This window comes from Manis pentadactyla, chromosome 19, assembly GCF_030020395.1.
Source record: "Manis pentadactyla isolate mManPen7 chromosome 19, mManPen7.hap1, whole genome shotgun sequence".
NCBI classification, from domain to species: Eukaryota; Metazoa; Chordata; class Mammalia; order Pholidota; family Manidae; genus Manis; species Manis pentadactyla.
The window spans coordinates 81055-104285 of record NC_080037.1 but is presented as its reverse complement, the minus strand read 5'-3'; the positions used below and the strand labels follow the sequence as shown (position 1 = coordinate 104285).

At 50.2% G+C, this 23231-nt stretch overlaps 1 long non-coding RNA gene across 3 annotated transcripts; it reads left to right on the top strand.

The window, feature by feature from the left end:
* The first annotated feature begins 5660 nt into the window (after nt 1-5660).
* LOC118920489 (uncharacterized) lies at nt 5661-22578 on the top strand. 3 transcript variants are annotated; one of them, XR_008994977.1, is made up of 4 exons: nt 5661-7086; nt 14889-15017; nt 18217-18339; nt 21412-22578. It is a non-coding gene; the product is annotated as an uncharacterized LOC118920489 (long non-coding RNA). The 3 variants fall into 3 exon arrangements; XR_005027935.2 differs by lacking the exon at nt 18217-18339 and having other exon boundaries at nt 5663-7086; XR_005027936.2 differs by lacking the exon at nt 21412-22578 and having other exon boundaries at nt 5663-7086; nt 18217-21402.
* Nucleotides 22579-23231: the final 653 nt, after the last annotated feature.

Sequence of the window (23231 nt, the reverse complement as noted above, 5' to 3'; positions counted from 1 at the left end):
TGACAATTGTATCCATTATGAAATTCTCCCCATGGTAAGTACAATTACCACCTGTCACCATACCAAGATATTACAATATTTCTGACTATATTCCCTCTGTTGTACTTTTCATCCCTGGGATTTATTTATTTTATAATTGGAAGTTTCTGCCTCTTTATCACCTTCCTCTGTTCCCCTACCCCCAGTCCCCTCCCTTATCACAGCCACCTGTTTTCTGTGTTTATGAGTTTATTTCTGTTTTTTTTGTTTTATATTTTTAGATTCCACATATAAGTGAGATCATGTGATATTTATCTTTCTTTATCTGATTTATTTAACTCAGCATAATACCCTTAAGGTCCATTCATATTTTTGCAAATGGCAAGATCCATTCTTCTTCATGGCTGAGTAATATTCCATGGTTTACATTCACCACATCTCCTTCCATCTGTTCATCTATCAATGGGCCCTTGGGCCGATTCCATGTCTTGGCTATTGTAAATCATGCTGCAGAGAACATAGGTGTGCATGTATCTTTTCAGATCAGTGAGTTTGTTTTCTTTGGGTAAATTCCCAGAAGTGGAATTCTTGGGTCATATGGTGTCTCTAGTGTTTTGAGGAACCTCCACATTGATCTCCACATGGCTGTGCACCAGCTGTTTGTACCCTTCAGCTTCAGCTGCCAGAGCACCTTTCCGGACAACCCTGCCTGGAGGGTTATCTCTGGCACACTTCATTTTACTAATAACAATTAAGGACACTTTTATTTGCATTTGTTCACCTGTTTATTTCCTTCCTCTCCCACTGAAAGCTAAGCTCAGTAAGGCAGAGGCTGCCTGGTGTGTGCTCTACCCTCTCCCCAGAAACTGTTTTAGCCACCTTATGTAAAAAGTGCTCTGTAAATACTAGTTGAAGAATGAATGGACGGTGAACCTCACCAACTGGCATCATCCACTATGGCACATTTTAGCATTGTGATTCGTATGTGTGTGTATATAAGCAAAATCAAATTGCAACTTGCCTTTCATTTCAATGATTGGCTAATAGCTTATTTTATGGGCATCATTTAATGAAACTCTTTAAATTCTTTACAGTGTAATTAGGTAAGAAATATTAGAGTAATATGAAGACAAATCTTATTGCTGGGGTTAATTTTGAGAAGTATTCTGATACCCATGGTTTTTACCCCATTTACCCAACAGACACCTCCTTCTGGCCCCAGATGGGTCGCATTGCCGAGCTAACTGCTGCTGGGGCTCCTGGAAAGGCAGATGAAGGCCCCCGCCTTGGGAATACCCCCACCCATGCCCTCTCTGTTCCCTGACCTGCCCAGGACCTCGACTGTCACCCCCTATCGCTGGGGGCTGTGCATTTCTCTGGAGCACCCTCCACCGACCTCCCTCCTCCCCCAAGGAGAGCCAGCCCTCATGGGCACCCATGCCCTGTGCTCTGCGCTGACCTCACGGGGGAGGAATGACTGCCTCTCCCCAGCTGGTAAGTCTGTCTTAAGGCAGCAGGCCCTGCTTGGGGATGTCACACCAGTCTTGTGGGTTTCCAGGGGCTTGGATCTGACAGATCTGCCCCCGCCCTCTGATTCACAGCATAATGACAGCTTTGGGGGAAAACTGTGAGCCTTTGGCCACCCGGCAAAGCTAGGTGTGGGGAGCAGGGTGGGGCAGGAGCTGAGAGACTGTGTGTACGTGCAGGGCAGGGGGTGGAGATGCCCCAGCCTTTCAAGTGCTCAGAGGCCCCAAGCTCTGCTCCTCAGGCTGCCCATCTGGGGGACAGGCATGCATCTGAGGGAGATTCACTCAGTGTCTGTGTGAGTGACCGCCTGGGCTGCAGTCCACATGTGAGTCCTGGGAACTGTCCAGGCCCGCCCAGGGTAACGAGGTTGAGCTCATGACCCAGCTCCTCCCTGGCCCGACAAGGCCTGGTTGTCTTTCCTCCTGCCTCTGCAGATGCAGAAACTGGCTGGTTTCTCTTCCTCTGGAGTGGGACAACCTATCTAAGCTGTTGTTTACCTGTAGGGGGCATTGGCCGCAGCATCTCACTACCCTGAGGGAGGGATGCTGAGGGGTTCTTTGTACTTTGGCAGCGTGGGGTGCAGCAGAAGGTCCCAGGAAGGTGACGTGCACAAGAGGTCTTGTGCCACATTCTCAGGCCACTGTGCCTTGGCTGCTTCCTGGATAGGCAGGGCCCCCATGCTGAGGCTGCTAACCTCTGCTCCCTCCGGTAGCCCCTCGTCTGCCCAGGACCCTGCTGCCTGCACCATCTCTCAACTGCAGCCCACATTCCTCACCGTCTTCCTCCGTGGCCACCTCATTTGCCTTCACTGCCTGTCTGCTGCTCAGCAGGGAATGAGGTGAGGAAGGGAGATGAGACCAAGACAGGTCCCAGGGCCCCCTTCTCCCTCTCCAGGCTTCCAGGTCGGCCTGACTGGTGTTTGCCTCTCTCACGTCTTCCCCTCGCTTCCCCTCCTTGGCCTGTGGGATGCTGGCTCCTGCGTCCTGCCTCTGGCCTGACTCTGGCTCTCACATCTCGTGCTGTGCAAGCACAGGTCTGCTCTTGGGCAGCAGGAGGCACAAAGGGCTGTTGGTAGTGGGGAAAGGCAGTGGTGGTTCACTGCCCTCCTCCAGCTGGGGGATGCCCACTCCCTTGGGCTTGCTGCTCTGGAAATCACATCCTTTGTGGCTGATTCTCTGCAACAGAAGGCTCAGCTCAGCAGGGCTGGAGGGGAAGGCTTACCCAGTGCCTGGCACATAGGAGGTTCTAACACAGCCCAGGCCTCTCCCTTAGGGCCAGTCCCCTCCTATGACTGCTGGGCATTGAAGTCTGGGCAACACGCCCGCCCAATGGCTTTAAGAGGGTCTGCAATGCGCTGGGCAGGGCCCCTTGTGCTCTGACATCCCCCAGTGGGCTCTCTTCCCCACCAGCCTGTGTTCTCAGGAGCCCGGGAGCCCAATGGCTGTGCCTTAGGTTAGATGGCCTCAGCCCTCTCCCCACTCTGAGCCAGCCCTGGGACTTCTGCAGGAGAGGCCAGTCTGCTCTGCCTCAGGTCCAGCCCACCCGCCCCTGGGATGACCCACTGGCTCTGGGACAGAGAGCAGGGTTTGAATTTGCCTCAGCCTCACTTGACAGGGGAGCGGCTGTGCAGGGGTGGGCACTGGCTGTGAGGTCAGACAGGCCTGGGGTTTAATCATGCTGCCCCCTTGTTGTCTGAACAAGCTGCCTTACCTCTATGACCCTCTGTGTCTTTGCCTGTAAACCGGGGATACAAATTCCTCCTTGACCTCTGTGAGGATCTGGTGAGGTGATGTATGTGGACTGCATAGAATGTGCTCAGAAGGACCTGTTTCTTGTGGCAAGTCTTGGCCCTCATTTGCTGCAGGATGCAGCCTGGAGCTACCTGCCTGGATATAGAGTTTTAAGGATGCAGGGTGTTCAAAGGTCATCGGCTTCAACCTTCTCACTTGCCGATGAAAGTCCTGAAGCTCCAAATGCACACAGTGCATGGGTGGAATGGGTACAGAGCAGGTCTCCTGGCTTCCCACCTGCCCCTCCTTCTCATCTGCCTACTGCCGGGCCTCAGGCCATGATTCAGCTTAGCCACTGAGATTCCCTCGTGTGCCTACAGGGCCCCATGTAGACTGATGTGCTTCTGTGAGGTGGGTGCACGGAGGAATCCTAATGGGTTTGCATTCCTATGGCCTGATGGCACAGGGAGGGGCCTGGGGGCTTGTGGGCAGAAAAGAGGCCACAGCCTGGGTCTGACTCTGATGTGAACAAAGGAATCCAGGTGAAAGAGTGAAGAACACATGGGCCACGCTCGGGCCACGGGATTGGACGATGGTTGGTGGAGGGCACGTCGGGTGAGGCTTCCCAGGGATGCATGCTAGGAGAGGAAGGCAGCAGAGCGCACAAGCTGGCGAAAGACGGATGGGACCAGTGGCAGGGCGCTGGGTGAGGCCATCGTGGAGCCCAGAGGAGGCAGGTCCAGACTGAATGTGACAGAAGGACCACATCCTGCCATGCAGCCTGCCCCAGAAGTGTCATCAGAGGTCAGACAGGCCAGAGGAGACAAGGAAGCCCCTGGTTCATCACTTCCCACCCTCCTCCTCCCCTGCTGACCAGGGAGCGGCGGGGGCACCGATCCTGCATCTCCTGCCTCCCAGGCTGCTCGTTCTTCAAAGCACTCAAAGTGGTTGCAGAGGCCACGCACATGCATGCAGAGTATGAGCACCTGTGCGTGGCTGTGTATGTGGGGGGGTCGGGCAACACATCTGGTCCTGGAGGCATGGATTTTGCCAAGAGAAGTTGTTGCCTGCATTATCTTGACTTATTTGGGTCCTGCTGTGACCCAGTGAGCAGCCCCAGCCCCAACCCCTTCTAAGCCCGCCTATTCTGTCTGTGGCTTGCTTGTCAGGAAGCTGTCCTGCTGCTCCAGGCATCCGGATGGGTTGGTCAGGACTGGGGCATGAAACAGCGCCTGCTCCTCCCTTCCTGAATGTGCCTCCCATTGTGTCTCCATCAGAACGGTTGGGGTAGGTGCTGGCCTCCAGCTGGGCCAGTGTGCATTTTGGCTGGTCGCACATCTTCTGGAGTTTTGGAGGTCCTAGAAGAAAGAAAAGAACATTCTCAGAATGTCTCAGAACATCTGTCAGTCTGCTTTCTTTTCCCCCTTGTTGGACCCCAGACCAGGGCTGGAAAAGCAGGCTGGATGCCTCAGAGGGCAGAGCCAGCCCCATGGCTCTGTGCCTCTCACGGTTCCTCTCCAGATAAGAATGGAAGCCCAGGATATGTTAAAAATTTGCCTAAGCCTCTTAGCTGATGAGGACAGGTGTGACCCTAGGGGCCTGAGTAGAGTGCACAAACATCTCATGAATGCTCACAGCCTCAGAGGTGTGCATCTTTTCTCCATTTATGTATGCAGATGACTGGCTCAGGGGTCTACCTCAGTTGCTCATAAGTGGATTTGAACCAGGTTCCAGCCCCACTCACAGCATGTGCTCGGTCTTCCCTGGAACACGGCACACGGGTACCCAGGTACAACCGGAGTCTTGCACTCAGGGTGGCCAACTTCATGCCCTCCCTGAATGCACCACCTTGCTCCATCCCCTCAGCACATGGGAGGCTGGCTGCCTCGGGACCTTCAGGGGCAGGAAATGGAAAGGGCACAGCACTGGCCGAGCCTGGCGTTACAGCTCCTCATGCTGGGACAGGAGCCATCCTCATCCCTGTGGGCTTTCATCTCCTCCTCTATGCAGGGGCAGTGTCTTCTGAGTAGGGAAAACCCCTCTCCTCCTTGCTTCTTATCCACCCAGGAAACCCACGTTTTCCCAGCAAGGTCCCCAGGCCAAGGCCTTGAAATGTGGCCCCTGCAGCAGCCCCCCTGTGGATTCTGCCCTGTTCCTCCAATGGCCCATGGATGCAAGCAGCTGTTGGGTCCCCAGAGCAGGACAGAGGGTCTCCAAGTGGCCCAGAGGCAGGAGGCAGAGAGACCTGAGGAGTCATCTAGCCCCGGGAGATGTGGGAGGAGGGGAAATGGGCATGCACCCGGCTGGGGTTCATCCGCAGGCTGCACAGCCTTGCTGGGGAGGGGTGAGGTCTGGCAGAGCCCTGTCCCTGGGTGGAGGGTGGGGGGGGAGTCAGAGTGACAATGGCTGGGTACAGTCACCACCACTCCCCCTGCAGTATCCTCAGGTAAGCCTCAGCCCAAACTGGATTTGTAACCTGGACCAGTGACTGCTAGGGGCTTCGCATTAGGCATCCACGCTCATTTGCCTGTGTACATGTGTCTGTGTGTGTGTCTGTCCATGCAGAGGGGGATCTGCAGTGTCTGGGTGGTGGGGCCACACCAAGACCTCTTGGTCAGAGTTCATCAGGCTCTAGAATTGGAGCTTATAAGGTGCTCAGTTCTGTCCCTGCTGCAGTACCCCTTCCAGTCCTGAATCCCATCCTGCCGCTCCCCCCAGCACTGCCCCCAGTACTCTAGCTCTTGCCTAGGAAGCCATGTGTATCCATCTGTGAGTTCTGCTCTTTTCTGTGTCCTGAGAATGGAGGACCCCTAGGGACAGGAGCTGAAAATCTCTGTCATGCCACAGGCTTCCTGAGTGTACCTGGGAGGGCGGGAGGCCACCTCACCCACTCCTGGCCCCCGAAGGAGCTCTAGTTCACTGAGGGCATGCAGAACTCTCCAGTTAGGTGGATCCTGGAGGACGCCCAGGGGATGACCTACTTTGCTGTCGACCCAGGGCCTTGGCTGCCCAGACAAAGGGTGTCAGCTCTTATCCTGAACCCTTCTCATTGGGGGATCCACCTCCATCAGTCGTGTGTGCAACTGGATTCCACTGGGCTAGGCGTGGCTGATGCCCCCACCCACTGGAAATGGCACCTTTCAAGGGACAAGCTGGGCCCTGCCCTGGCCTGGCCCCTCTCCACCTCGACTTTGGGAACCTTCAGAACCTGGCCTGAGAATCTCTTGTGGGAAGGAGCCCTGGCATATGCCCAGGATTGCTGCCATACCAGGGCAAACTCAGTTGCTCCCCTCTGGGGCTCACTGTACTGTGAATCCCCTTGACTGTGGTCCCAGGAAAAAAGGAAACTGGGGCAGGAAGGGTCGCATGCAAAACCTATGCGCCTGGGCCTCACCATTCATGGTCTAAGTCCTGCCGTCTGGCTGTGTCCCAACTGGGTCAGGGGCAGGTTCTCACCTGGGAGGGGTAAATGGCTTCTGGGCGGGTGCTGGCCTCCATTTGTTTGTGAGTCTGTGCCTGCCAGTTTCTGAGGAATTAATTCTGTCATTCAGGAAGAGGTCTCTGCTTAGTTTTAAGCACATGATGCTGGACCCTAAGGGGTGGGAGTGGGAACAAGACATGCAGTCCCCACTCCTAGGTGAAGAGACACTGCAAAGAGGCTGACAGGGCAGAGACTGCCCAGCTGGTGTCCTGATATAACCCCTGGAGCTTCCTGCATTTCTCACTCCTAAGAGTGGTTTCCCCAGCCTTGGACTTTTCTAGTCTGTTAGTCTCGTGCACATAGAAGTCCTCACTCTTCTGCTGGCTGCCGATCTCAGCATCTAACACACCATCTGATGTCACAGTAAGGGTGAGTGAACCGGGGGTTCTCCGGGAGAGGGCCTGAAGGGCAGGCTTTCTTGGAGTTACCTGGCCTGGCTACTTCTGTCTGGTGTCTTCTCAATTCGTAATTCCTGTGCTCGGCTTCTTATGTAAACGGTCTTGCCTCTGGCAGATACAACCGTCTGTCAGCAGCCCAGTGAGGGCCCAGCCACCTGGGCCCCATGGTCTCCTTTCACGCCCAGGGCCAGCCCTGAGGTTCTAAGCGTCTGTGACACAGTCCTTTCCCCCTGCCAAGTTTCGGTGATTGTGGCTGACCCCCAGCTCTCCCTGATGGCTGGACAGCAGGCCTCCTCTGAGTCTCTTTCCTCCAGAAGGACGAAGGGAGCTCTTTAGCCCGCAGTCACTGAGTCACCTGGAGCAGAAGCCTGAAGCACACATATGCATGAGTGTCTCCCACCTAACATGCTGGGTCCTGACCAAGGAGTGTAAAGTCTAGTGGAATACAGGGTACCTCCCAGCTCTGCCAGTTCAGTCCAGAGACAGTGGTGTCTGTGCTGTGGGTGACGGGACGGAGCACAGGGTCTTGAATGCTCTCTGGAGGGAGTGATCATCTAGAGACTGGTGGCCAGCAGGGGTAGGGTGTGGGGAGCAGGGGCTCCCAGTCGTGGTTCATCATGGGAGGAGGAAAAGCAGGGGCTGTGGGGGAGAAGCTGGGGGAGAAGCTGGAGCAGAGGGGGAGGGTGGAAAAGGGCGTCAGTCAGGTGCGGCTGCGTCCATGAGGGCCTTGTACCGTGAGAAAGAGTTTGGACTTTTTCCTGAGGACAATGGGGCCTCTGAGTGGTCTTGAACAAGGGAGAAACAGGGACCTGGGGGATAAGGACTCTGCTTTATTCGTTGTGATGTCCCCATCACTTGCTCTGCACACACGCGCACGCACACACGTGCCCGACCTGGGGCTCCTGGTCCTGGCTGGTCCTTCCTCCACCTTCTGCAGGTCTTCGCTTGAATGTTGCTTTCTGAATGAGGCCTCGGGCCCTGACCTTCCCACTTAAAACTGTGACCTGCCTCACCTTGAAACACTTCTCTTTTCCTCAGAAACACTGTTCACCTACAGTGTACTTTGCATACAATTTAATTTATTATGTTTTGTCCATTTTCTTCTCACTAAAATGTTATCTCTAAAAAGGCAACATTTCTTTGTTTCCTTCCACGGACACAAACCAAGTTCTTAGAATAGCTCCCGGCCCGCAGGATGTAAGCGGTCTTAGCTGATGGTCTGGATGACGGCTCGTTCCTTTGTGGGTCATGCCCTGTCCACCCTGCCCCATGCGGTGTCCCAGCCAAGGAAGCCATTTCTTGGTCCTCACCCGGGTGACAGACTGTGTCCTGTGGCCGACTCCTACTTCCTGTGGCTTCCTTAACTCCGTATCAAAATAAGGGGTGATGAGGACCATCTTTCCTAGCCACATGGGCTAAGTTTATTGGTGGTGAGAAAAACTGAGGTCGTCCTGCAGAAATGAGTGTGTAAACAGTCATGGAGCAAATGCTCGTGGTGCCTGGAGCCTGGGCTCCAGTCCTGCTCATCTCCTCTGGTGGTGGTCATCATCATCATCTATTCACTTGGTTCTAAACCCAAAAGGTAGAAATGATATGTAAGAATAGAAATAGGTTAAATGTAAGAATAGAAATAGGTTAGCATAAGAGTAGCCATCTTAAGGGCCTAAATGCCATTTTCTGAGTGTGTGTGAACTGGAACTGGGTAAGGCCGAGAAAAACAAGATAATCAATCATGAACACCGGAATAAGGCAGCGGAGACCCTTGGTCAGCTAACCTTGGTCAGTAAATCCTACATACCAAGCTTATCATGCGGAACCGCCCTGACAATTGAGGAATGGTCTTATCCTACTCTTGCCTAACCCCAGGATGTATGTCTTGCAAGAATAATGTATAGCTGTGGGAAATTACTATGAGTTAAGTGCTTTGAAAATGCTATATAAACCCTTGGTTCTGAGTGCTCGGGGTCCTTGTTGAAACCCGCTGTGTCGGGCAGACACTTGGACCCCAGCTAGCTGGAATAATAAACCTCTTGCTTGTTGCATCGATCTGCCGTGGCCTTCGTCTCCTCACTGGGGGGAAGCGCAGACCGGAATAAGGCCGTTGGGTCTTACAGATACACAGTGAGACTTTCCCCTGCTACTCCAATTCCTTCAGCGCATAGTGGTCAGCGGATCAAATATCTTTTCAGGAAGATTTTATGTACAAAAAGACACCCATCTATGTATATGCAGGTGTGTGTGTATATATACATACATATATACACACATCTTTCTCTCCTTTAATAAAATAAGAGGACTCTCCACATTGTTTTGCTCATTTTTTTCACAGTATACTTTGGGGATCATTCCATTTCAGAGTTTCTTCAATCATTTCTCAGCCTGAAGAATAATCTGGAGACATACAGGGATCCCAGTTTGGGCCCTGCATGGATTGTGCAGCGAATGCCCTGTGCGTTTCTCAGGGAGCACAGAGACAGCATATTTCCCGAAGCACAGTTGCTGACAAAGGATAAAGGTGCCAAGTTTTCTTCCGTGGAAGTTTTACCAATTTAAGCAGCTCCCTGCAGTGTATAAAACTGCATGTTTCCCACAAGCCCATGAACACAATGTGCTATTAAATTCACTGTTCTCTGATAGGTAAAAAATGATGTCTCATAGTTTTGAGTTTTTCCTAGTGAGTCAGCTCAGTTATCATCTATTATGTTCAGAAGCTGTAGTATTTTTTTTTTCTGGAAGCTGCACAGTCATACAATTTACCTAATATTTAATTGTGAATTGTTGATCATTTTATTATTGATTTGTGGTGTTCATGAATATTGGGGAAATTAGCCCATTCTTGTGCTATGAGACATGAAATTTCTCCTGTGTTTTTTGACTTTTGACTTTGTTAGATTTCAACCCCAATTGAAAATGTTGATTTTTAAGTAACACTTAAAAAAATTTTTTTAATGTTTTTTTATTGTTGTTTTATGATTATAAAACTGATGTCCATTTGGAAATTATACATGAATACTCCCAGAGTTTCTTAAGAAATAAGTTTTCTTAATAAATAAGTTTCTTAAGGAATTCCCTTTGGGAATTCATCCTTGCATAAAATTAGAGGCATTTTTCTTAATGGCTACCCAGTTGTGGCAACATCATTTATTGACTAATATTTGTTTCTTCATAGGTTTGAGGGTGTGTTAATCATGTACTAACTTCCTCTGTGGATTCAGACTCAGCTATGAGCTTCCCATTGTGTCCTACTGATCTGTCCTATTGATACTGATGGTCCACGCTCCACGCTAACTACATAACAGCTTTATAACATATTATCTGCAGAGTTAGTCTGTACAGATAACTAATTCTTTAGAATTGTCCTGGCCACTTTTTATGTTTATTATGCATTTGTGTATATATTAGTTTAAAGTAGTTTTGTGGAACAGTAACACTCATACATTGAGAATATAGCGCAGGGAATTTTCACACAGGAAACACGTGTGATGTCCACGATCAAGAACAGAGTATTACTCCATGCACAGAGTATGCGTCACAAATTCCAGTAACTGAATTAGCAATGGCAATGCTGGCAAAGCTCCAGGTGTTGCTGGGTGGAGCATGGAGGGCCCTGCACTGAGCTGCTGCTGCTCAGGCTGCTGGGAGCTTCCACGCTGGGGGGCACACTGGTGTTTGTCAGACTCAGAGGCTCCTTCCATTTATGGCCCGGCTGTCCTTGCATCTCCTTTTTCTTTTACCACCAAGCTGAACACTACTCATCTCAGATACCTCCAAAGTCCCTACAAGGCTAAGTCTGGCCTCATCTGTCACGTTTTCCTCCCGCAGGCCTAAGACCTGGGGGCGTATCTTCCCAGGAGCAGACCCTCTGGGTAACACTCAACCCGCCCCCCTCTGGAGTCTGCGCCTCTGCTGAGGTGCCTTTGTGTTTGTTCTGGGCAATTGACACATTCGCAGTGCAGTATAGAGACTAAGTTGAAACAGGGTTAGCAAACTTTTCTATTTGTGTAGAGCTGTAAGCAAAAACGAATATCCTTGCTGTGTGAATAAGCTTTTAGGAAAGGCCCCTGCCTGCTTTGTCTACCCACCACAAGCACTGTCTCTAAGCTGTGCCTGCACACTGGGGATGTCCCGGTTCCATTTAGTTAGTTCTTTACCCTGGATCAGTTGCCACCAAGATCAGAACAAGTACGGAGCCAATGGCACTCCTCAACCTTCCGTACAGTCTGTGAACATTCTCTGAGTTTGCTTCAGTTTGTCGTGGTCTGGACAGGCCCTGTGTGTGTGATCAGAGTCCCACTCTGGGCGGAAAGCAGAATTAGGGCTGCAGGCTTCACCTCTGGCCCTCGTCTGTCCTCTGCTGGGATCCAAAAGTGCCTCCTCTGCATCATGATTCTGCTTTCCAGAGGCTGAAGCATCACATCCTCCTCCAGCTCCACTCTGACATCTTGGGTCCAAACTGCAATTAGAACTATGCCCGAAGGTGCTTTTTCCTCCTCAGCCCCAGTTAACCTCACAAAGGCGAGATCAGGAGGCCCTCTGGGCAGTGAAGAGGTACAGGAATGTCCCAGGCTTTGGACGGTCCAGTTCAAGGCTCAGCTCACTTCCCTGGTTGTCGGCAGATCATTCCTGACAGTCTGGAGGCATCTCCTCTACGTGTGATTTGCTGATGTGCAAACAGCTCTCATTGTGCCCCGTGAACGACCCCTCCAGGGCAGCGAGGCAGCACATTTGTTGGACAGACAAAAGTCTCTACTTGTGTAGAGTGGCTGCAAAGATTCCTAAGACAGAATACATTAAACTCTTGGAAGAATGCAGGCACAGAGTTAGCAACCATTGTTAGATGTGGCCAGTTAAGGGGACAGAAGCGCAGAGAGACAGAAAAGAAAAACTTGAGCAGGGAAAATCAGCCAGAAAAATGCCAGATAGGAAAAAGCACAGAGGAATGTGAACATAAACACATTAAACAAAATGCAAATGAGATCTGCAGGCAATGCTCTAATCTGCTGAGAAACATGCTTTATCCAGTACTTACAATTTAGAAACAATTAATACATTATCTCACAATCTGTAAAATAAAACAGTTTAGTATGCATTGTTACTGTCTATGTGTCCATTTTCAAATGCCCAAGATGCGGCTCACCACGGCCAGCTTGCCAGTGGGAGGCACCCTGCGGCCCTCCCATGGGTACCGAGTGTGCTCGTGTGCTTGGCTGCACATCAACAGCTGATGCTTCGGGCGCCAAGCAACTGTGGGCCCCGGTCCTGCAGATGGTCACTCAACACTACCTGCCGTGTCCTCTGTGCCTGTGTGTCTCAGTTGCTCCCAGGTCACCCTTCATCACCAGACCCTCCTGTCCTTGTAGGTCTGCATGTTTCCTAATGGGGCCTGTCTCCCATTTCTCAATAGCATACCCAGTGCTGTTGGGACCATGTTCTGTGCCAACAAAACACACTCTACAGACCAACTCTTCTCTAAAGGCACCTGCCCCTTCGTACTTGCACTGAGTCCTGGTCCTGGAAGCCCCCCGGGCATTGGCTATTCCTCTCTGTCCATAGCTGTCCTACCACTGGGCCCAGGAGTGGCTAGGGTCCATCGCACCACCCACTGCTGCCCTCCACTGCAGATCACTCTTCAGCACTGTAAGAGGTTCTGGCTCTCTAGGAGTAACAACACTGATAATGAATGCTTCCCTGGGCAGTACGCCCTTTGCATTCTCTTCTTACCTGGTATCAGCTCCTCATCACTAGCATCCAATTGCATAACCCACCTCCCTCTTGCTGTTCTGTCCATTCATTGCACTCTACTTGCAAAACCACTGAATCTAGCCCTCTCAGCGGCGCCAGCTGCAGAATGTGGCCACAGAAGAGCGCACGGCCTTGACAAGCCGACCTGACTTTCCTGTGCGCAGCCCCGAGGGCCCCGACGCCTTAGCTGTAAGTCTCAGGCCGGCTCTCTCCTGCTGTCCCAGACAACCTGATCCACTGCGCATCTCCCCTCATGCTTCCAGCACTCGCTCTCCTGCCCTCACTTTCAGCCGCTGAACATACTTTCCAGCACACTGAGAAAACAGAGGCGTCAGAAGGGAGAATCTGCATTCCCTCGCCTGCTCAGCTACCTGCCTGGCCTGCGTCACGCTCTCGTGTCCCTCCTGCTCCCACGTATTACCTGCCTGTGCTCTGATCTGAGAATGGTCCCTCCACAGGATCCCACTACTCTTATTTACCCAGGAGTATCTCACCAGCAACTGGGAAGCTTTCTTTTCCATATAGTTTTTTTCCCCCCTCTCTGCTGGATCATTCCCAGTAGCACATAAAGATACTATACTATCTCCCATCTAAAAAGTATATCTCTTATTTAAAAAAATCTGCCTCTGTCCCTCTCTCTCTGTCTCTGTCTCCCCCTTGATCTCCCATCCACTTCATGTCAACACTCCATGACCTGTCTTTTTTACCACGAAGTCCTCAAAAGTGTTCTTTGTACAGTTTGTCTCCAGTTCTTCTTCAACCCAGCTGATCACGTTTGCATCCCCACCATGTCACCCAGTGCTTGGGTCGGGGTCACAGATCACGGCCCTGCTGCCAGGTGGGGTGGGCAGGGCCTGCAGCCCCCAGCTATCCTGGCTCGCTCAGGAGGGGCTGCCTGGCCTCCACTCTCCTCAGTCCTCACCCTCCTTGCTGATCACTTGGCCTCAATTTCCTTTAATGGTCACTTTCCCATCCCTGATTTCTAAATATCAGTGTCCTGGGCCTCAGCTGTTGAATGCTTCCTCTCTCTGTGTTTAAGTCTCTAGGTGTTTTCATCCTGCCTCAGCCACATAATGATGAGTCCTGAATCTCTCCCTCCAGGCTAACATGGCCAGGAGGGGTTGGGGAGCTGGAGCAGGGGCCTGGGGGGCCAGGAGGGGTCACTTGAGGACAGAACATCTTGGAGAAAGTTCAGTTATTCTAAAAATCAATGCAGGTATTTCGAAAGTCCAGTGAACATAACCTTATTTGTATCAGTATTTTCTACAGAATCTGAAGTCCTGTAATTGTTTCTGTGCCTCCAGGGGTCCATATCTTTAACACAGAACAGCCCTGCCACCTGGCATGGGAGACACCCTGGCAGTAGATAGGTCAGAGTTTGGTCACACTGTCTCCTACCTGTTTGATTCTCCCAGGACTCTTGACTTCCAGGGCAGCAACCTAGGGCACTAGACAGTTCCCTATATTGCTTTCATAATATCCTCTAATTTGTGCATTCTAGAAATCATGCAGTCAGCCTTGGTCCGTGGTTAGCCACCTATCTTCATCGTCTCCCTTTTGCTTTCTTACATCAGGGGTTTCCTATGTCATGGGCTCTGCCTCCGGTCCCCTACTCTTCAGCCCTGTGTGGCTGTCTCTTATTCTAAAAACTAACCTCTCCCCGCCCCCACACCGCCCATCTCGGGTGACGGTCATTCCTTGTGGGATTGTTGCTTCTGAGCAACCCTAATGATGCCTATACGTGTGATCTTCCTGGGATTGCTGGTGAGATCCCACTGTTTCCAGCTTGGAGCAGCTTGTTCCACTCAACTGGGATGTGGCAGTCCTGGTCATCCCCAAACTGCCCCCAGATCAGTAAAGACACCTGTTCTCCTGACCTCAGGCAAGCAACGGCTACATAAAATGAAGTGAGGAGACAATGTGATGTGAACCCTTTTATACAAACCCTGAACCCAGCTCAGGGAAAGAGCCACGAGAGTGGGGGGCCTGCTCCCAACTGGGCGGTCCTGACGGCGACTTCCCACATTCCAGGCTCTGTCATCCTGACCCTTTGTCGCACTGGGTCGCTGCTGGGTCCTCGTGAGTAACTTCCGAGAGCATCCCTCCTCTCTGTGAACCATGGACGTATTTCCATAAAGACAAGAAGGTCTTGATTTACAGGTGAGTCTGCAATGGCACAGCTTGGGGATTGAATTCACGGTTGCTGGAGGAACCCAGAGCATGCTCGAGATGAAAATCTAAAGCCCCAAAAGCTGGGTCAACCCAGGACACAGACACATGCTTCTGTAGGCTTTATCAACAGATTCGGAACCCAGAGTCTAGGTACCCACATTGCCAGTTAGGGCTCTGTGCATCTGGTTCAGGTTCCAGAACGCCTCCCACAGACGAAGCACAGCAGCAAGGCCCAGCTGGGAAGGGTTTCAGCCAGTACTCCCACGTGGATGAGGACGCCCAGAGCCAGAGGGGAGGAGGAGATGCTCTGTCCCACGCAGGGTCTGAGCTGGGCGCCGTGTCCTACCTTGGTGATGTGGACCCTGGCCTTTTGGATCTCGGCTCCTCTTTTGCCTGGCTCAGTTAGGCCCCCTGGAGTCTGCCACTTCCCCACCCATCACTCCTGTCTTTCTTCACACTGCTCCCCACCCAGTTCACCCTCCTCAGCCCATGGGTTCATTACTCCTGGTGATACAGTGAATATTCTCGCCCCCTTCGTGCTCTTGACTGATAAAACCCCAGGCCTGGCTGAGTCCTTCTGTTCTGCCAGCTGCTAGAGCAATGAAAAACAAAGCCAAAGGCACTCTGCAGGGTTGGCATCACTCTGAGATCAGGATCACCCACCTGGGCTGGACCCAAGCCCTGCCTGGCAATCCTGTCCCCTTTTCTGTATTTATCACACATGCCATGCTCCTCTTTCTCTTGAGCTTCTGGACGTTTGCTGCTGCCCCAGGCAGATGACACCGCTCTTCTGCATGGGGCAAAAAGCAGCTGTTGTGTGTGTTGACATTCTGCTTCCCACCATCACGTGTCCAGGCCTGCAGTGCTCAGCCATGCTTTATGGGTCCTGGGTCAGGGGTGAGGCGGCCCTTGTCTTTTCCAAGGCTTGTCTTCACTCGTGTGCTCTGGACCCCTGTGCCTCCACTTTTGATTATATTATTTCTCCCATGAATGCTCTCCTGGTATCCTGTGTTCCTTAAAACACCACGCTTGTACTATTTTTCGGTATCTGTTATCCTGGATAAAATGAAATTGCTGGTTCATTCTTATCCCCAGCACCTACACAGCTCCCAGCATCTTGTAAGTGCTCAAGAAATCTTTGTCCAGCGAATTACTGAGTTACCTGCAGTGGAGTCAAAGTCCCCTCCTTTCACTCTTTGAGAGACAGCTCTCTGGCACATGGGGCAGGAATGGGAGGCTGCCCCATGATGCAGCTATCGGCTCAGACCCGCCGTAAGAACTTTGCAATGCATATCTGGGCCCTGGTGCCGGCTCTGCTGCCCTCTCTGGGTTTCAGAGGAGACTGGGCCATGTAGTGTTGGCACCTCTGTATTTGCATTTATGGGTATCAGACACCCAAGAAGCTGACACCTGGCCCCAGTGCTGCCTTAGGCAGTGGAGAAGCTGGAAGAAGACCAGGCTCAGTTGAGGCCCTGGCATTGGTACTGTGGGTATGTTATTTAATGTTTGTTGAGCCCCGGATGTTTTTTAACCTGTAAAGTGAGATTACAAGAAACTCATAGGGCTACTGGACTGTGATAATGCAAATAGTGTTTGACAGATCATAGGTTGAAAACACATTTTAATTTCCTTCCTTCCCCTCATAACCTATGTACATGGGGTTTCCTAGAAACATTAAGTCACATTTTAAAATACCATTAATGTTAACCTTTGATTACTTGGGCTGTCTGGGAGGGGAGCCTGCACAGAAAACAGTCTGAGCTTTCCACTTGCCCTTGCTGAAGAGCAATTGCATCTTTACCTGTTGTACATATTGGAGGAGTACATTCAATTTAATTTGAAATCAGGATCATCCTGTTTAAAAAAAAGTTTGAGCTGAGAAAATTGGGGCATACTTGATCATTTAATCAATGGAGGGACATGATGAAATTTACAATAGGGGAGATTACTCAGGTCAGGTGGCCTTAGCTGCCTTGATCTGGTTCCTTGAGAAACTGGTCTGTGGTAGACAGCCAAGCTAGCTGTGTGGTGAGGTCAGAGCAAGCTCCTCACTCGCGCCCCTGCAGGTTAGGGGGGCCACCAGAAGGCAGGTGGACGGTCTTTGCTGGCCAAGGCCTTTCCGGGCACAGCTTGTCCCTTCCCGGGTCTGCTCTCATCTGCCCATGTGCTCCCGGGTTCAGGTGTGCTGTGGGCTCCTGCCCACGTAGGGTGTGCCCCCAACAGAAGGGTGAGGCACCAGCCTGGCCAGCACTGGCATGCACAAGATTCTTGTCAGAACAGTTCCCAGGTGATGGAGGAGAGCAAGGATCCTCCTGCCTGGGTGGGGCTTTGGAGCAGTCCCCCTGTGGGGTGGAATCCCAGTGGGCAGACAGCCCTGCGGATCCCTGGGGGCCATGGGAGCCGCATTGTGGGAAGGGAGGGTGCTGATCGTGCTTCTCTTGGGGTGGAGGAAACAGGCATGACCCATGTCCAGTGACCTGGCCCCAGCGGTCTTAGCCTGTTCCAGTCAGTGGATGAAGGAGGGGACAAGGCCTGCACAGCACCACAGACCCGTCCTTCTCTGAGACGGCCTCAAAAGCCAGCCACCTCCCCCGTCTGTAGAGTGTGAGCCGGAGATACAGGCTGAGAAGCAGAAATTAGTGATCGGAAGAGGTACTATGAGCCGAGAACCCAGCACTGCGCCCGGCACCCAGCCGGCGTTCTGTGCTTACAGCATCAGCATTTCCACTATCAGCTGCGGTCTTTGCACCCCAGCTTCTGGGTCCTACTGCGTGGCTGGGGACACAGGCCGATGGCCTTGGGCCAGCAATGCAGCCCCTCTGGTGTCCAACTGCAGGAAAATCCTGTGGACCGAGGTCGCAGGTCATCCCTGGGCCTCAGCGTCCTCGCGTACAGAAGCAGTGCCGCTGCCGTCCCCTGTCTGGCCTCCGAGTTTCTGGAGAGAGCTCAGTGCCCGGTGGCCTCCTCATCTGTCGTCCTCCACGGCTGTGGCGGCCCATATGCATGTGACAGAGGCTCCGTCCCAGGCTCCATTCCTGGCCGCCCAGCTGAACTCAGTGAATGGGACAATAGCTAACATGCTCAGTTTGCAGGGCCCTGGATTACAAATGTTACTGTCAAATGGTGCCTTCTGACCCTAGAATGGGAAGGGATGAGGAGACACCACCCTGCCTGTCCTTTCCCCCAGGCCGTGATCCCCAAGAAGATATTTCTAATCTTCCAAGGAAGGGAGACCCACAGCTGACACAGCCTCTCACTCCTGTGTGACTTCCTCCCTGTCTTGTGGTGTGAAAGGGGTTCTTCTGCCAAGGTGAGCCAAGAAGACCCTCGGCGCCATCTGCCCCATTCATAGGTACTGCGGTACTGATGACACCTATGGCTCATCACAGCCCCATGCTATGGACCCCCCCTCACTCCCCACTGTGCCCAGAGGAGGCAACCCATCCGACTGTGTCCCTCATCCTGCAAGCAGCACACCTTAAGATGAAGGCAAGGGTGGGAGACCTTTTTTGCTGCCACACCTCAATGCACAGCCTGCATCTAGTTGGATCAGTGATGCTGTCTTTGCCTAGGACGGCCATGCTATCAAGGACGCCAGTGCAGAGCAGGCTTAGAGAAGCCTTAGGTGAGTGGCAGACTTCCTGGCCTGCAACCGCATCTGTGACATCAGGACCTTCTGCTCTGTCATCTGTGGGGCTGTCGTCCTAAGCCATTCATACTTTTAGAGACAGTGGTCGCACAGGGGGTGTCCCATATCGCATGTCTGCAGGACACTTCGCATGTTTTGTGTTCTCTCGACAGCTTGGGGAGCTGGGTATCGCTGCATGCAGAGAGCAAATGCACGTCCCACCGTTTGGGTTCCCAGCAGTAGGGCCAAGCCAGCCAGGGGTTGTGGGACACAGCCAAGTGCTCTTTGAGTCTTGCTCTCAGTGTTATTACCGATCAGGGACATAAACCCGGCTGTGCTTAGGAGCCCTCTGTGAAGCACTTCCAGCATGCAGATTCCTGGTCCCTGGGTAAGACCCATGGAGTCATGATCTCCAGGGAGTGGGCATCATTAAACAGCCCCCGGGAGCTTCTGCTGACCTGGGGGCCGCAGTCCCCAGTGTTCTGGGGGCAGCACGGAACTGGAGTCAGCCTGTAGAACACTCTAGCGATTGCGTTTCCATAGCCTTCCCACCTCCTCCCTACCCCTCCCCGGGTCTGCTCAGACAACTGAAAATTCTGAGGAGTAGGCAGCTCAAAACCACAGCCCTTCCCCTGGGCACCTACATCCCGTCTTCCCTTTGTGTTGATGAACTTTTTGGAATTGAAATGCTTTTAGCTGGAGAACTCATTACTCCACAAGGCAGCCTATTTCTTTTTAAATTGTTTTCTTTGTCAGAAATTTTTCTCTGATAAATACTTGTGAACAAATAATAAAGACATAATTATAATGCCTCAGAAAAGCAATTCTTGGCATGTAGTTGGTACTTATTTATTTTTGAATGAATGAATTACCAATAAAATGTCACTTGGCTTGATTATAGATATTCATTTTACAAATGAGAGTGTAAGTTTCAGATCAGTCATCTTTCTGTATCCATAGAGTTAAAACTATGGCAGAATTGGACTAGATAAGGTAACTGATGTCCTATCTAGTGTTCATGCTTGGGGGAGGGCGAGGGCAGAGGGGGTGCCAGGCGGGACCCCTCCCGCACGCCGCAGGGCTGCTAAGTGTCTCCTGTCTGCAGATGGCCTACCTGCCCACCCAGGCCCTTCACTCACGACCTCACATGTTTGCCGTGTGGCTTCTCTGTGCCCTAGCTGCTCATCAGCAAAGCAGCAATAAAGCTACATTTACCTCCTAAAGCTGCTGTAAGGATTAAAAGAGCGACACGTGCACAGTGACTGGGAGATGTGTGCGCCGTGAGCGCCGCACACTGCTGGTCGTTGTCACTCTCTGTGGCTGAGCTGTTGTTAGGCTGGTCCAGTGTCCTTCAGGGATGCGAGCCTGTGTTTCTCTCTCTCCAGAGGTTTACAAATACCCATGAATGCCAAGAGAATATGTCTGTGACTGGGAGAAGCTGGTTTCACAACTCTCCCCGCCCCCCGTGCACCAGCTCCTACGAGTTCGCCGTGAGACAGGCTGGCTTGGGCCGCAGCCGTGAGAGTGGGTACTGAGGCAGACCAGGCAAACTGGAGTCCCTCATTTGGGGAGTGGTCGTCACTTATCGGGGTTATTAAATTTAGTGATAATGGTGAAAGTTTACCAAACAATCATTCACCTGTTGCCTGAGAGCAAACAGACTAGGCTTAGAGAAACAGGTGGCTGCTTCCGGTGTTGACCCAGGCAGGGGCTGGGTTGGCCTGGGGCTAGGGTACCAGTCATGTCCACGCCTCCCGCCCTCAGAGGTAGAGGCAGCGGTCAGAGCACCTACATCAGAAGAAGGCTGGAGACACCTAGAGGCCCCTGTAGGGAGGACACACTGAGGCTCAGGGAGCACGAATGGGATCAGTGAGAAACCAGGGTCCTGAGAGGACTGGCAGAACTGCCACAGAGAGAGAAATCTAGGGGTCAGCCATGTGTGTGCATGTGTGCATGTGTGCATGTGTGTGGTGAAGCACCAGAAACCCTCATTTTTCTCAAGCATCATTTCCCAAAAAATAACATAGATTAGGATCATGTCCCCCATTCCTTGCCTACCTCCCCCTTATTCATACTACAATTGGCTACCTCTGTAACTTCAATACTAGAACTAAAACTGTATTTCTTCACCTGCCATGTTAGGCTGTATTTCTTGACTTTCCACTAAATAAAAGAGGCAATTAGCACCACATAGTTTCTTTTACCTTAGTGTGATTTTATTCTAATATTTTATTTGTGAGAACTTCATAGGAATAAAAAAAAACAATGACATTTCATTACTATTTGTGCTATATCACGAAGTGTGTGGTATCTAGTAACAATATACAGTCTTATCTAACAATAAACAATATACAGTGTTACAGACACTGTAAACCAATAGCTGCTGAGTAGGTGTTAGACCATAGGCCTCTGACCTTTTTTGGCTCAGCACCCACTTTTTCAAGGGTTGATTTGATGACACCCTCTTAGGTGAATTATATATTATTCTATATATAAAACAAGGGCATATATTTTTTCAAATTATTTTATTAAAAGAAATTAACAATATTAATGTATTACTCAAAGTATAATTAAAATTTTAAAAATTAAAGAAGTATATATTACTTTTTAAAATTAATGATATCTTTATTAGTGAGAGGGTTGAGCTTGGTTAGACGACATTAATTTTTCGATGTCTGGTGTCACTTTTGCATTCAGCCCTCTTAAATTGCCACATTTCACTTTTGACAATTTGTTTCTTTTCTTTGTTAATAGATTGCTGACCATGCTGAATCCTTTTTTGGCTAAATACGGTGATGGAAATGCAAAGAAATACTTCTCTGCTACAGCCCATAAGGCTGGATATGATCCTGGATTTTGCCTTTGAAGCCAAAATTCTTGATATCCATTTTTTTTTTATAATTATTTTTTATTGAAGGGTAGTTGACGCACAGTATTACATTAGTTTCAAGTGTACAACACAGTGGTAAAACATTTATATACATAATTCTAGGTTCCAGCTATCACCCTACCAAGCTGTTACAATATCTTGACTATATTCCTTATGCTATACATTACATCCCGGTTACTTATTTATTTTACCATTGGAAGTCTGTCCTTTTTTTTTTTTTTTTTTTTTTTTTGTGAGGGCATCTCTCATATTTATTGATCAAATGGTTGTTAACGACAATAAAATTCTGTATAGGGGAGTCAATGCTCAATGCACAATTATTAATCCACCCCAAGCCTAATTTTCGTCAGTCTCCAATCTTCTGAGGCATAACAAACAAGTTCTTACATGTAGAACAAATTCTTACATAATGAATAAGTTACATAGTGAACAGTACAAGGGCAGTCATCACAGAAACTTTCGGTTTTGCTCATGCATTATGAACTATAAACAGTCAGTTCCAATATGAATACTCATTTGGTTTTTATACTTGATTTATATGTGGATACCACATTTCTCTCTTTATTATTATTATTTTTAATAAAATGCTGAAGTGGTAGGTAGATACAAGATAAAGGTAGAAAACATAGTTTAGTGTTGTAAGAGAGCAAATGTAGATGATCAGGTGTGTGCCTGTAGACTATATGTTAATCCAAGCTAGACCAGGGCAATAAAACATCCACATATGCAGAAGATTTCTCTCAGAACAGGGGGGGTGAGGTTCTAAGCCTCACCTCTGTTGATCCCCAATTTCTCACCTGATGGCCCCCCTGCAACTGTGCCTGTCTTAGGTTGTTCCTCCCTTGAGGAATCTTACCCGTCTCTGGCTAACCAGTCATCTTCCGGGGCCATACAGGGAAATGTGAAGTTGGTAAGTGAGAGGGAAGCCTTATTGTTTGAAATGGTTAGCTTTTTACTTCTTTGCATATTTATGCCCTGTAGCTTCTATGCCCAGCATTTGTCTTGAGGTATCTTTACCACTTGGAAGAATTATGATACTCGGTAAATTTGATATGAGGCACGAATTCTATTTAAGGGTTGTAATTAGGAAGGAAGAAGAAAAGCTATAGAAGTAGCAGGCGGAAGAAAACATGGGAAGATTGATTATTTCTTTGACATATCTTCTTGTAGAGTAACTTCAGCATGTGTAGGTTTTAAGCTATTACTTAAATTGCGCACACACATTAACATAATAGGAGTATAGTTACATAACCAAAGCATATCTGTAATTACCAGCCATCTCCAGTGAAACCAAGAAAACCAGTTAGGCACCTTAGGCATTTGTGAAAACTTATCTATGATATGGTGGATATTGTCCAACTGAACTTGAACAGTCTGAGAGAAATCAGACAAATTAAAACAACCCTTTCCTGGGGACTGTTCACATGCCATATGTTCTTTTAACACTAAATAGTCTGTAGTTGTAAGACTTTGGAGCGCTACAATTTGCACTTCTCCAAATTCTTGGTTGAGTTCCAACAGTATAGATCCAGTCAAATTTGTTGTTTTACTGTATGCACAGGTCAGCTTAGATATCTCCTTCCTCATTCCCATGGCAAGTCCAGGAGCTGGTGGGATGAGTGCATCTACAGCTGTAGCAGTGCGTGGATCTTTGTTGGGGTTTTTTGATGATCATCTTCTGGCA